This window comes from Panicum virgatum, chromosome 2K, assembly GCF_016808335.1.
Source record: "Panicum virgatum strain AP13 chromosome 2K, P.virgatum_v5, whole genome shotgun sequence".
In the NCBI taxonomy this organism is placed as follows: domain Eukaryota; kingdom Viridiplantae; phylum Streptophyta; class Magnoliopsida; order Poales; family Poaceae; genus Panicum; species Panicum virgatum.
This window is the reverse complement of record NC_053137.1, coordinates 13,797,550-13,807,922: the sequence shown is the minus strand read 5'-3', so window position 1 is coordinate 13,807,922 and position 10,373 is coordinate 13,797,550. Positions and strand designations below refer to the sequence as shown.

General features: G+C 50.7%; 1 pseudogene; it reads left to right on the top strand.

Moving 5' to 3' along the window:
• The first annotated feature begins 2,705 nt into the window (after nucleotides 1-2,705).
• On the top strand, nucleotides 2,706-4,690 carry LOC120695925 (annotated as a pseudogene).
• Nucleotides 4,691-10,373: the final 5,683 nt, after the last annotated feature.

The following is a 10,373-nucleotide window of genomic DNA, read 5'->3' as shown; positions in this document are numbered from 1 at the left end:
ACTGCTTTAGTATATCACGTTTCTATGCCGTACCAAGTATATGCAGATTTTATTTTGTACTAGCCGAGACAGGCACGTATTTAATTCTCTTTCCAACAAGCAACAATGTCAATTTTTTATTCTAAAAATAATGCATGTCTTTCTTTTCCTTCCATAAAACAATGATGTCAATTATTATCCTTCCAAAACAAATAACGATGCGAATTATGGGTGAGTGCATGAAAAGAAAAGTAGAGTGTGTGACAAAAAAAGTAATATGCGGGTACAAGAGATGGGTAGATGAATGCTTGGTGTAAAGTTTATTAGGATTTTGGTGGAAATATTTTTCTTCTATCAATTTCGTGAGTCTACACCCTTTTTCATCAAACCTTTGGACTGACAAGTGGAACCTCCATGAGGGGTACGGTGGGCCTAATCTTGGTGAGAAAGTATTTCAATTGTTTCAACTTTTATATTTATAGTATAGAATATATTAGATAGAGATTGGAGTTAGCAGCGTTCATGATTTCGAGAAAGAAATTTTCTTTTTCGCGACCGTGCCTGAGCACGTTTTTCATTAAGAGGAAAGCAGTTACAGACACAATCTTGACGTGGCCAAGCAGAGATTGACCAACACAAGAGCACAAAGGACTAAAAATAGAGAAACACTGAAAAAACACACACACAAAAAGAAAACACAACGACAACACAAACAACAGCACCACGGAGAAGATAAAGAGCTCAACCCACAACCCTAGCCACAGACCTACAACTGAAGCTGCTAGCAAAAGCAACAACGTCCAGGGGCAAGGTCGACGACCTAGCAAAGGTGGCTAAGCATCCACCGAACAACCAACCACGGCGGCAAAGCATCCGCCCGAAACAAACTTCGACCAACGCGACGACAGCGGCAAAGCATCCGCCAGACCGGAACGGCGGCAAAGCATCCGCCAGTGAAGAGAAGCCAACGACCAAACGCGACCCGGACGATGCAGATGGAATGAAGCGAAGGCAGGCGCAGAAGCAGAAGCTCTCCAAGGAGAGCAGATGACCGCCACCAGCAAACCTTCCAAGACAATACCTCTAGGAAGGAAACGACGCCCGACGCCGATGTTGTCCGACCGACATGGTCTAGGTTTTCACCTGGAACGCTCGCTAGAGAGGGAGGAAAAGGGCAGCAAAATGACGCCTTCAAGAAGGTAAACGGCACTCGAAGGTGTTGTCGTCATCGTCCGCAAGAGGATCCAAGGCTTTCGCCACTGCCCCTTTCCAACCCAGAGCCGACGGCAGACACGACGAGCGGCGGCACAGCCACGACCCCGGGCCACACCATGGGCCAGCAGTGGCAACCACGGCCACGTCGACCGAGAGCGACGAGGACACGTCCCCACGCTCAGGCAAAGCACCAAGAGGCGGCCGCAGCCCCCCTCGGCCACCAAGGCACGGGATCCAGGCAGCGACGACGGACCCCGGCAGCCCAGCAGAGAGCAACGCTCCCACTGGCGCCCGCCGAGGACGACCCGGACGTGAGGGCCACGACGGCGGAGGAGGGCCCCGCAAGGCCAAGCACCGAAGGACGCAGCGCCCTGCCTCGCCACTGCAGGCGCCGCACCAGCCATAAGAGCCCGAGCCCGCAGCCCCCGCCGAAGCCGCAGCACCGCCGCCGGAGGGCGCCAGTGCGGCCGCGGCCCCCGTGCCGCCGAGCAGGCACGGCACCGGCGCAACCGCCGCGCAGCAGCCATCCGCCGCCGCCTCGCCCCGGGTACATCTTGGTGCGGTGGCACCTCCACCGACGACAAGAGGGCTCCCCTGGCAAGGGGAGTGCAGATCCGGGGCCGGGGCGGGCGGATCCAGCGAGCTGCGGGGAGTGCAAGACGGCGACCAAGGGTTAGGGCAAGCGCCGTGGGAGTGAGCAGGAGGGAGAGGGAGAGGAGGGGAGCGCGATGCGGGGGCCGGCTTCAACACCGCTGCTGGCCATGGCGGCCGCCGCCGCCGCTGGCCACGGCGGCCGCCGGTCGGCGGCGACGGCGGCCGCCGGAGCTGGGGAGGTGGGGGTCGGAGCGGCGTGCAACGTCGCCCCCCGAGCCGCCAGGGAGGGCGACGCGGGGGTCAGGGGTGCACCGTACGCTGCCGTCTTGCTTCTCAGCTCCCCCTGTCTTTCGAGAAAGAAATCATGTATGGCGTTGGGGGAAATAAATCTGGTTTGGTAACCCACATATGCCATGATCCAGAGCTACAATTTTAGTGGAAAATGATTAATGTAGAAAAAACAGTTGAAAAGATTTGGGGAGCAGAAAAAAAATTGTGTATGCTAGCATTGTACTTTGAGAGAGTAAACTTTTTTTTTTTGCTCCGAATGCTTTCCATACTCACCTATACTAAATTTTGTGTTGTTATTTTACGCGGTGGGTTGTACACGTACTTGTTCTTATTAGCTTCATGGAGTTGCGTCTCTGAAAAGAACTGTGGTACTAGTAACAAGCAAGAGAACATTTTCAGACAGCCTTCCTCATTTGAACCGTGGTGAGAAAGCTCGCCGGCGTGGCTAAAAAGGAAAGCTGAAGTGACAGCACGGTTGCTGTAAAATTTTAGGGCTAATAATTACACAGGACTAAATTACTGCTGGGTAACTTCTGGAACCTTCCGATTGAGACCTAGCTAGGGTAGTGCCTATACCTACGAAACAGTCCCCAATTCCCTATTCCATCCATTCCCAATCAAATCGCATCACCAGCTCACTCGTTCCAGCGAAACCCTAGCCGAGATGTGGCGTGCGCGGAGATCCCAGGCCCAGCGGCGGAGGCGGCAGCCGCCGACGCCGGAGGGCGCTCTAGGCGCTCTCCCGACGGAGATCCAGAACGACGTGCTTGCCCGTCTCCCCGCCCGCGACGTGGTCCGCACGTCCGTGCTGTCGCCGGTCTGGCGCCGCCGTTGGGAGTCCGTGCCGGACCTCAACGGCGTGCGCAGCTGGGATACCGCCGTCGGCGTCCTGGAGCGCTGCGCCGACCCCGTCTGCCGCGTCAGCATCCGCGGCGTCCCTCTCGGCCTTGCCGGGCGCTCCGACAGCTGGTTGCGCCTCGTCGCCGGCAAGAGGCCCCGCTCGGTCTGCCTGGACCTCCCGGCCGGCCGCGACCCGCCGCCCGCCGCGCTGCCGTCGCTCTTCTCCTGCGACGCCGCCGTGCTGGCCGAGCTGAGGCTCAGATCCTGCGCCCTCCCGGCGCCGCCCGTCGGGTTCGCCGGGTTCCATGCCCTGGCCGCGCTCTCCCTCGACAGGGTCCTCTTCCCTGCCGAGAACGGGTGGAGGCAGGTGGAGGGTGGAGGCTATGCTCGCCGCCGCGCCGGGCCTCCAGGAGCTGAGCCTGAAAGACATCGTCTTCCGCGTAGCCGAAGGGAGCATCCCCGGCAAGTGGGTTATCAGAGGCCCCAACCTCCGGCGGCTTGTCCTGTGCCTGAGGCTCGCCGGCGCTGGCTCGTAGGAGCTTGGGGACCTGCCCAAGCTGGAGGATGACAACATCATGCTCAACGAGTCCCCGGTCGACAGAGACTACGGCGAGCTTTTCAGAGCGGTTTCCATGGCCAGGGAGCTCAAGCTCCGTAATTTCGATGGTGTCACATATCAGGTGAGCATACAATGGCCGAATGATTTTTTTCTTAGTGATGAAGATTTTTAGTATTATATATACTATGGTTGTATGCTATTCACTACCGGAAACCTCCGGTATGCCGTGTGCCCACGGCTTTGCTGTGTGCACAAACACAGGCACACAGCAAACCTGCCATTTGCCGTGTGCTAGTAGATAGAGCACACGACAAACTTCAGACACACGGCAAACGTGCCCGGACAAAAAACTCACGGCAAAGTTTCATCACACGGCAAAGAAGCATTATTTGCCATGTGCCTAACTTTTTGCACACGGCAAAACTTTTACACACGGCAATTTTTTTTAAAAAAGTAGATTCTGCACTTCCAATTTTTTCTGCTATACATATATAGTGTATTGTACTCCTTGTTAAATTTTGGTATATTATCGTTTTTATTTGCTATATTTAGTTATTTAATTTCATTAATCGAATTTTTGGGGTTAAACTAGAAGTGTTTCGAATAGTGGAGTATAATGGATAGGAAAATTATTTTCATTGTAAGGAGTTCAAGGTGATGACATAAGCCTGAAACAGAAGTAAATTTCGAAGATCTTGGTCGCGAACCATGCTAAGAACTGTTTGATCGAATCGTTCTAAAATTCCATTAAAAGCAAACAAATTCAGAAAATTATGAAATTTGTCATGGTATTATGATTTCATGCATGTAGATTGTGGTAAAATTTTGGGAACGTTTTGCAAAAGTTTTCACATACGCTTGTTAGAAATCGAAACATCTCCAAAGAAGATCCGTGAAATTGAGAAGGATTCGTTTACATTTGAACAGAACATTACGAACGAATTGGCGTTTAACTTTTAAACTTTTTGTTTGTGCAAAGCAAAACATAGGTTTTTTGATGCCAAAGTTCGGTTAATTTTGAGACCAGTGGTATAATTATAATTTTTTTGGCAATTAAACAATATCATGTCATATCTATTGATCTTGAGCTATCATTGCAAATAAAATAATAGGTTTGTTGTGTATAATTACTAAACATGAATTGTTGAGTAAATTTTGCAAGGTATTTGAAGTATATTCAATAAAATTTAGTTAAACAGTAGGCAAACTGAATGAAAAATTAAATTGAAAAGAAAAAAAATGTTTGTCGTGTGCTTGGCCCAAGGCACACGGCAAACACGGGCCTTTGCCGTGTGCCTGGCCGGCAGCACACGGCAAACACCCGTGCCGTGCTGCATGAACCGGCGCCCGCCGGCCGGCCACGCCCCGCCCGCCCGCCCGCCACGCCACCCCCGCGCCGCGCCGCCCGCCACGCGTCGCCCCGCCCGCCATTTGTCGTGGGCCAGATCGGCGGCACACGGCAAACACGGGACCTTTGCCATTGCCCGCGATCCGGCTCATGGCAAACACGCGCCACCTTATCTTTTTTCGGACCACACACTCGCACACCCACACACTCACACACACTCACACACGCCGCCGTGCCGGCCCGCCTCCCCCGTGCCGCCCCCGCGCCTCCTCGCACCGCGCCACCCCCGTGCCACCCCTGTGCCGCGCCGCGCCGCGCCGCCTCCCCGCCCCGCCCCGCTGTGCCACACTGCCGCCCGCCCCTGCCCCTGCTCGCCGTGCCAGGTCACCCCGGAGCCCGAGGCCACCTCCGCCCGAGGATGTCATCGCCGAGGCTCACCGCCGGCCCCCGGCGCCGCCGCAGCCCGGGCCCGGGCAGCGCCCCCGAGACCTGGCGCTGCCGCAGGCCGAGCAACGGCCGACCTCCTCCCACCTCAACCCCGCCGGCCCCGCCAACACTCCACCCCGTCGCGACCACCAACACTCCTCCCCCGCTGGTGATTTTTTTGCCATTTCATTATCATTTCATGCCGTATTGAATTCACATGAAATTAAAGGAACCATTTAGTGAATTTGACCTCATATGCTGCACTAGTGGAAATAATTGTGAACTAGTGTAATAAATAAATTGAACTCACATCAAATTATAATATTTGTAGGATTTAATGCTATCTTGTTGAGCTGTACAGCCTGCACCGACACACGCGTCACCGCCTCGCTCGCCGTCGAGCCCTAGGTGAGCATATGAAAAAGGACTTCATTCCTTCTATTGTTCATAGTAGATTATATGATCTAGTTGCCCGTGATGATATAATTTTTTACCTAGAATTGTTCTAGGTAACATATGATGATCTTGAGCTTGTGGCTGCATTAATTGTGTCGTGTAGTTATGCTTCTCATGATTGTCATCATACCATGTGACACATCCATGCCCAAAGCAACTCTCGTTTGTGTTAATATGATGGTTGGGCTGGGTGTGTCACATGGTTCCATGTATATCATGAGCCCTTTTTGTTGAGATGATTTCTCCCGCTGCAAGTTTAAGATCAAATGAAACGAAACATATCTGAGGCATACAACACTAGATCAATACTTTTTTGTTGAGATGACCAATAGTACAAATCATGGATTATAATTTCACACATGTTATTCTATTTTTTGCAAGACCGAGCACCGCCACCTAGTTTGGACATATAGCAAGGTGAGCCATACAAGACTCCTCTTTTCGCACCGCATGTTCGTATATCACGTAACCTAATTAGGCGTCTCCCATTCAAAATAGATACGGATGGAAATATGCAAAACTTTGCATATTTTTGACCGTATCTATTTCGTATTGTCCACATTTTTTGGACAGTCCGAGGATGCGTAGATGGGGTTACACTACTAGAAAAAGAGTCATTCGTCCACCTCCTGTTAGTACCGGCTGCTTTAAACCCGGTACTAATGCCAATTTAGTACCGGTTCTATAACACAGTGACCTTCGGAGCCATTTAGTACCAGGCCGTAACACCACCCGGTACTAAATGCCACCATTTAGTACCGGGTGGTGTTATGGCCCAGTACTAAATGGTCATGGCCCAGTACTAAATGGTTCGTCCTGGATACTTCAAAAGGATACCATCTTCTATCCATTCACATGTGCTATGGCCCGGTACTAAATGGTCATGGCCCAGTACTAAATGGTTCGTCCTGGATACTTCAAAAGGATACCATCTTCTATCCATTCACATGTGCTATGTGGGTGGGATGGTAGAGGAGACTACACGCGGGACCACAGATCACGAGTTCGAACCCTGGTGCTCGCGCATTTATCTAGATGTATTTTTTCTAAAGGATGGTACATTTAGTACCGGACGCTGCGACCAGTACTAAATGGCTGTCCATTTAGTACCGGCCAGCCGGTACTAAATGTGGCCTGCGCCCGGTACTAGTGAGCCTTTTTGTTGTAGTGTTAGTTTCCATGGTCTACGCCCATTCGAGACAGAGTATCGGCATCATTTTCCCGTTGTTTTCCGAATACACAATCTCCCTTTCGGGACGTGTATTTGGAGAACAGCGGGGAAATGCTGCTGAAATTCTGTCCCGGATTGGAGTAGAGCATGGAAAACGACTCCAGCTACGCATCTTCGGGTGGGATTAGGACCTATCTTAACCTAGTAGAAAGTTTAGACATCGTTTAGATGCAAAAATTATCTTTTATATTATATTACTCATTGATATGATAGAGTATGGATGACTGTGCGTGGATGTACTCCGGTTGGAAACAAGGGGGGACTTGACCTTGGAATGGATTTAGAAGACCGAGGCTTTCTTGGATCGAGCATTTTCAAAGGTTAAAGGAGGCTCATGCACTTGGTGTCCCTGCACGAAATGTGGAAACACGCGTCGACATACACGGGAAGAAATAACACAACATCTTTGCAATTATGGATTTACGAGAGACTATACCCGGTGGACCTACCATGATGAAGCCAATCGTATGAGAGACGAGGTCGTTAGGCAACGCATTGAAGATCATGATGCTGATACCGGGGTAGGAGATATGTTAGATGACTTTCATGAAGCACACTTCGAGGGAGAACATAGGAAGGAGGACATGTTGGCTGCAGCACAGGAACCCCTTCATGGGCATACCAAGGTTTCACAACTGGATGGCATTGCGCGCTTGATGGCCGTGAAGTCCCAGTTTACCCTGAGTCGAGATGCTTTTGATGTTATGTTGATAGTTATTGGCACTCTGCTTCCGGAAGGTCACATTCTTCCAAAGAGTATGTATGAGGCACAGAAACTCCTTCGTGCATTGAAGATGCCGTATGAGCAGATACATGCATGTCCCAAGAGATGCATCTTGTTTAGAAAAGAGCATGCGGAAGCAAAGTATTGTCCAAAGTGTGAATCCTCTAGGTTCGTAGAGGTAGAGACTAGTAATGGTCACAAGAGACAGCTCGCGGTCCCCGTGAAAGTCCTACGATACCTTCCGCCCATACCGAGGATCCAACTGCTATTCATGACCAAGTAGTCCGTGAAACAGATGACATGGCACAAAATGGGAACTCGATACAATCCTGATAAGCTTGTACATCCACCCGATGCTAAATCATGGACCTACTTTGACGGGATTCATCAAGTCAAAGAAGATGAAGCTCATAATGTCTGTGTTTCCCTAGCAATAGATGGCGTCAATCCATATGGAATGTCTGCTGCACCTTACACTTGTTGGCATGTCTTCGTTATACCCCTCAATCTCCCTCCCGGTGTGATTTTTCAACGACAGAACATATTCTTGTCGCTGATAATTCCTGGACATCCGGGAAATAATATGAATGTGTACATTGAGCCCCTGATTGATGATTTGCTCTGTGCTTGGGAGGAAGGGGTTTGGACATATGATCGAGCTACAAAGAAAAACTTTAGAATGTATGTTTGGTACCATTATTCCCTGCATGACTTGCCGGCGTATGGGATATTCTGTGGCTAGTGTGTTCACGGAAAGTTCCCTTGCCCAGTATGCAAGGCAGCTCTAATGTTCATATGGTTGCGGAAGGGTGGGAAATATTCTTCGTTCGACAAACATTGACAATTCCTCACTCTTGACCATCCATTTAGATGTGATAAGAAGAACTTCACGAAAGGTGTCGAAGTTCTGGACCCTCCCCCTCATATTATGACAGGTGCTGGTGTTCGTGCTTAGTTAGATAGTCTTGTGGCTAATGCAGAAGGTGGTTTTGAGGGATATGGTGAGCAACATGCCTGGGCGCAGAAGTTGGGCTTGTCGAGGCTTCCCTACATGGAAGATCTCCTCCTGCCACATAACATTGATATGATGTACTCTGAAAAGAATGTCGCCGATGCACTGTTTGGAACTATCATGGACATTGCTGAGAAGACAAATGACAAAGTTAAGACTAGAGTGGATCAAGCAACATTATGCGATAGACCGAAGCTAGACATGAGACCTCCTGGGTCAGGCAAGACATGGAAAAAGCCTAATTTCAATAATAGTCTGTTTGTTCTTTTTTCTGCGACCAAACTACAAAATCTTTTTGAGTGATTCTTATTGCATTGTGTTCTTGGTGATTTTATCTATCTCCAGTAAAAATTTGGTGAATATTTGAGCCCGGGAACACCTTTGTTTTGAATTTCAAACTTGAACCGTTTCTTTTCCTCGACCGGGCCCACCTGTCATCCTCACCCGTCTCCTTCTCCCTGGTCAGCCTCGGCGTGCAGCACACGTATCAGGGTGCGCCACACATCACCACTGCCGCCGGCCATCCTTGTTTGAGGCGCCGTGCCGCCCGCTCGCTCCTTCTCGCCTTTAAAGACCGATCGGCCCCTTGCCCAAACCCTAGCCTCCACTTCTTCCCCCCAAATCCTTCATTGCCGCCACCACCTGAAGCTCTGTTGCCGCCGCGATTCACCACCCTCGATGAGCCCCTCGCCTATTCCTCGCTTGGCGAGCTTCCCCTTCCTCTCCTCCTTCGATTCCGGCCCTCACCCGGCCTTCACCCTCGCCGTGCAAGGCTCTCGGCGGAGCTCCGCCGCCGACACCCCCTCTCTCCGCCGCATCACCACCTTGTCTCCGTCCTCCACCTGTGCCGCCGCCGGTGAGCTTCGCCATCGCCTGGGGCACACCAAGCGCGAGCCCTCCTGGCCTCTCTTGCCCTCTGTCGCCGCTTCAGCCGTTGGCCGCCGCACGGCATCGTGCCGCGCGCGCACCGCGCCCACGGCGCGCCCTGGCCACGCCCACGCCACGGTCAAGGCCCCTAGCCTGCCTTGACCCGGCCTGGGGAGCCACTGCCTAGTGGGGCCCGCCTGTCGGCGCCTGGGCCGGCTCTGCTGGGTGCATCTATTGTTTTCAGGGTTTTGTGTTGAGCAGTGATTTTGTAAAATCTGTAGAAATTTGTATAAACCTCGGAAAAATGTGAAACTTATTTTGTTAGCTTTCTCTATATTTATATAATATTGGTCCTAGACATTTTCATATGTAAAGGAATTCACATGTATAGATATGTGTATACATATATATATAAGTGAATTAATTTATATATGAAAACTACCTAGGACAAATATTATATAAGTAACTATATATATATATGTATATATTAGTGGAGATCATACACACTGAATTCCAATACATAAGTTTAATTGAAATGCAAAAGTATAATTGAAATAGAAAAATAATCGAGAAAAGGAAAACATGAAAAAAAAGGGACCTACACCAACCGGGACAAAAGGGTGCGCCAGCCATGTGGGCGCTGGCAGCACCTTTTGTCCCGGTTGGTGTTACCAACCGGGACAAAAGGTCCTCTTTTGTCCCGGTTGCCAGACCCAGGACAAAAGGGCACCCCCTTTTGTCCCGGACTGGCGTTCTCGGTTGGGAAACCGGGACAACAGGGGTTTCCCAACTGGGACAAATCAACGTTTTTGTAGTAGTGAATCAAACTTT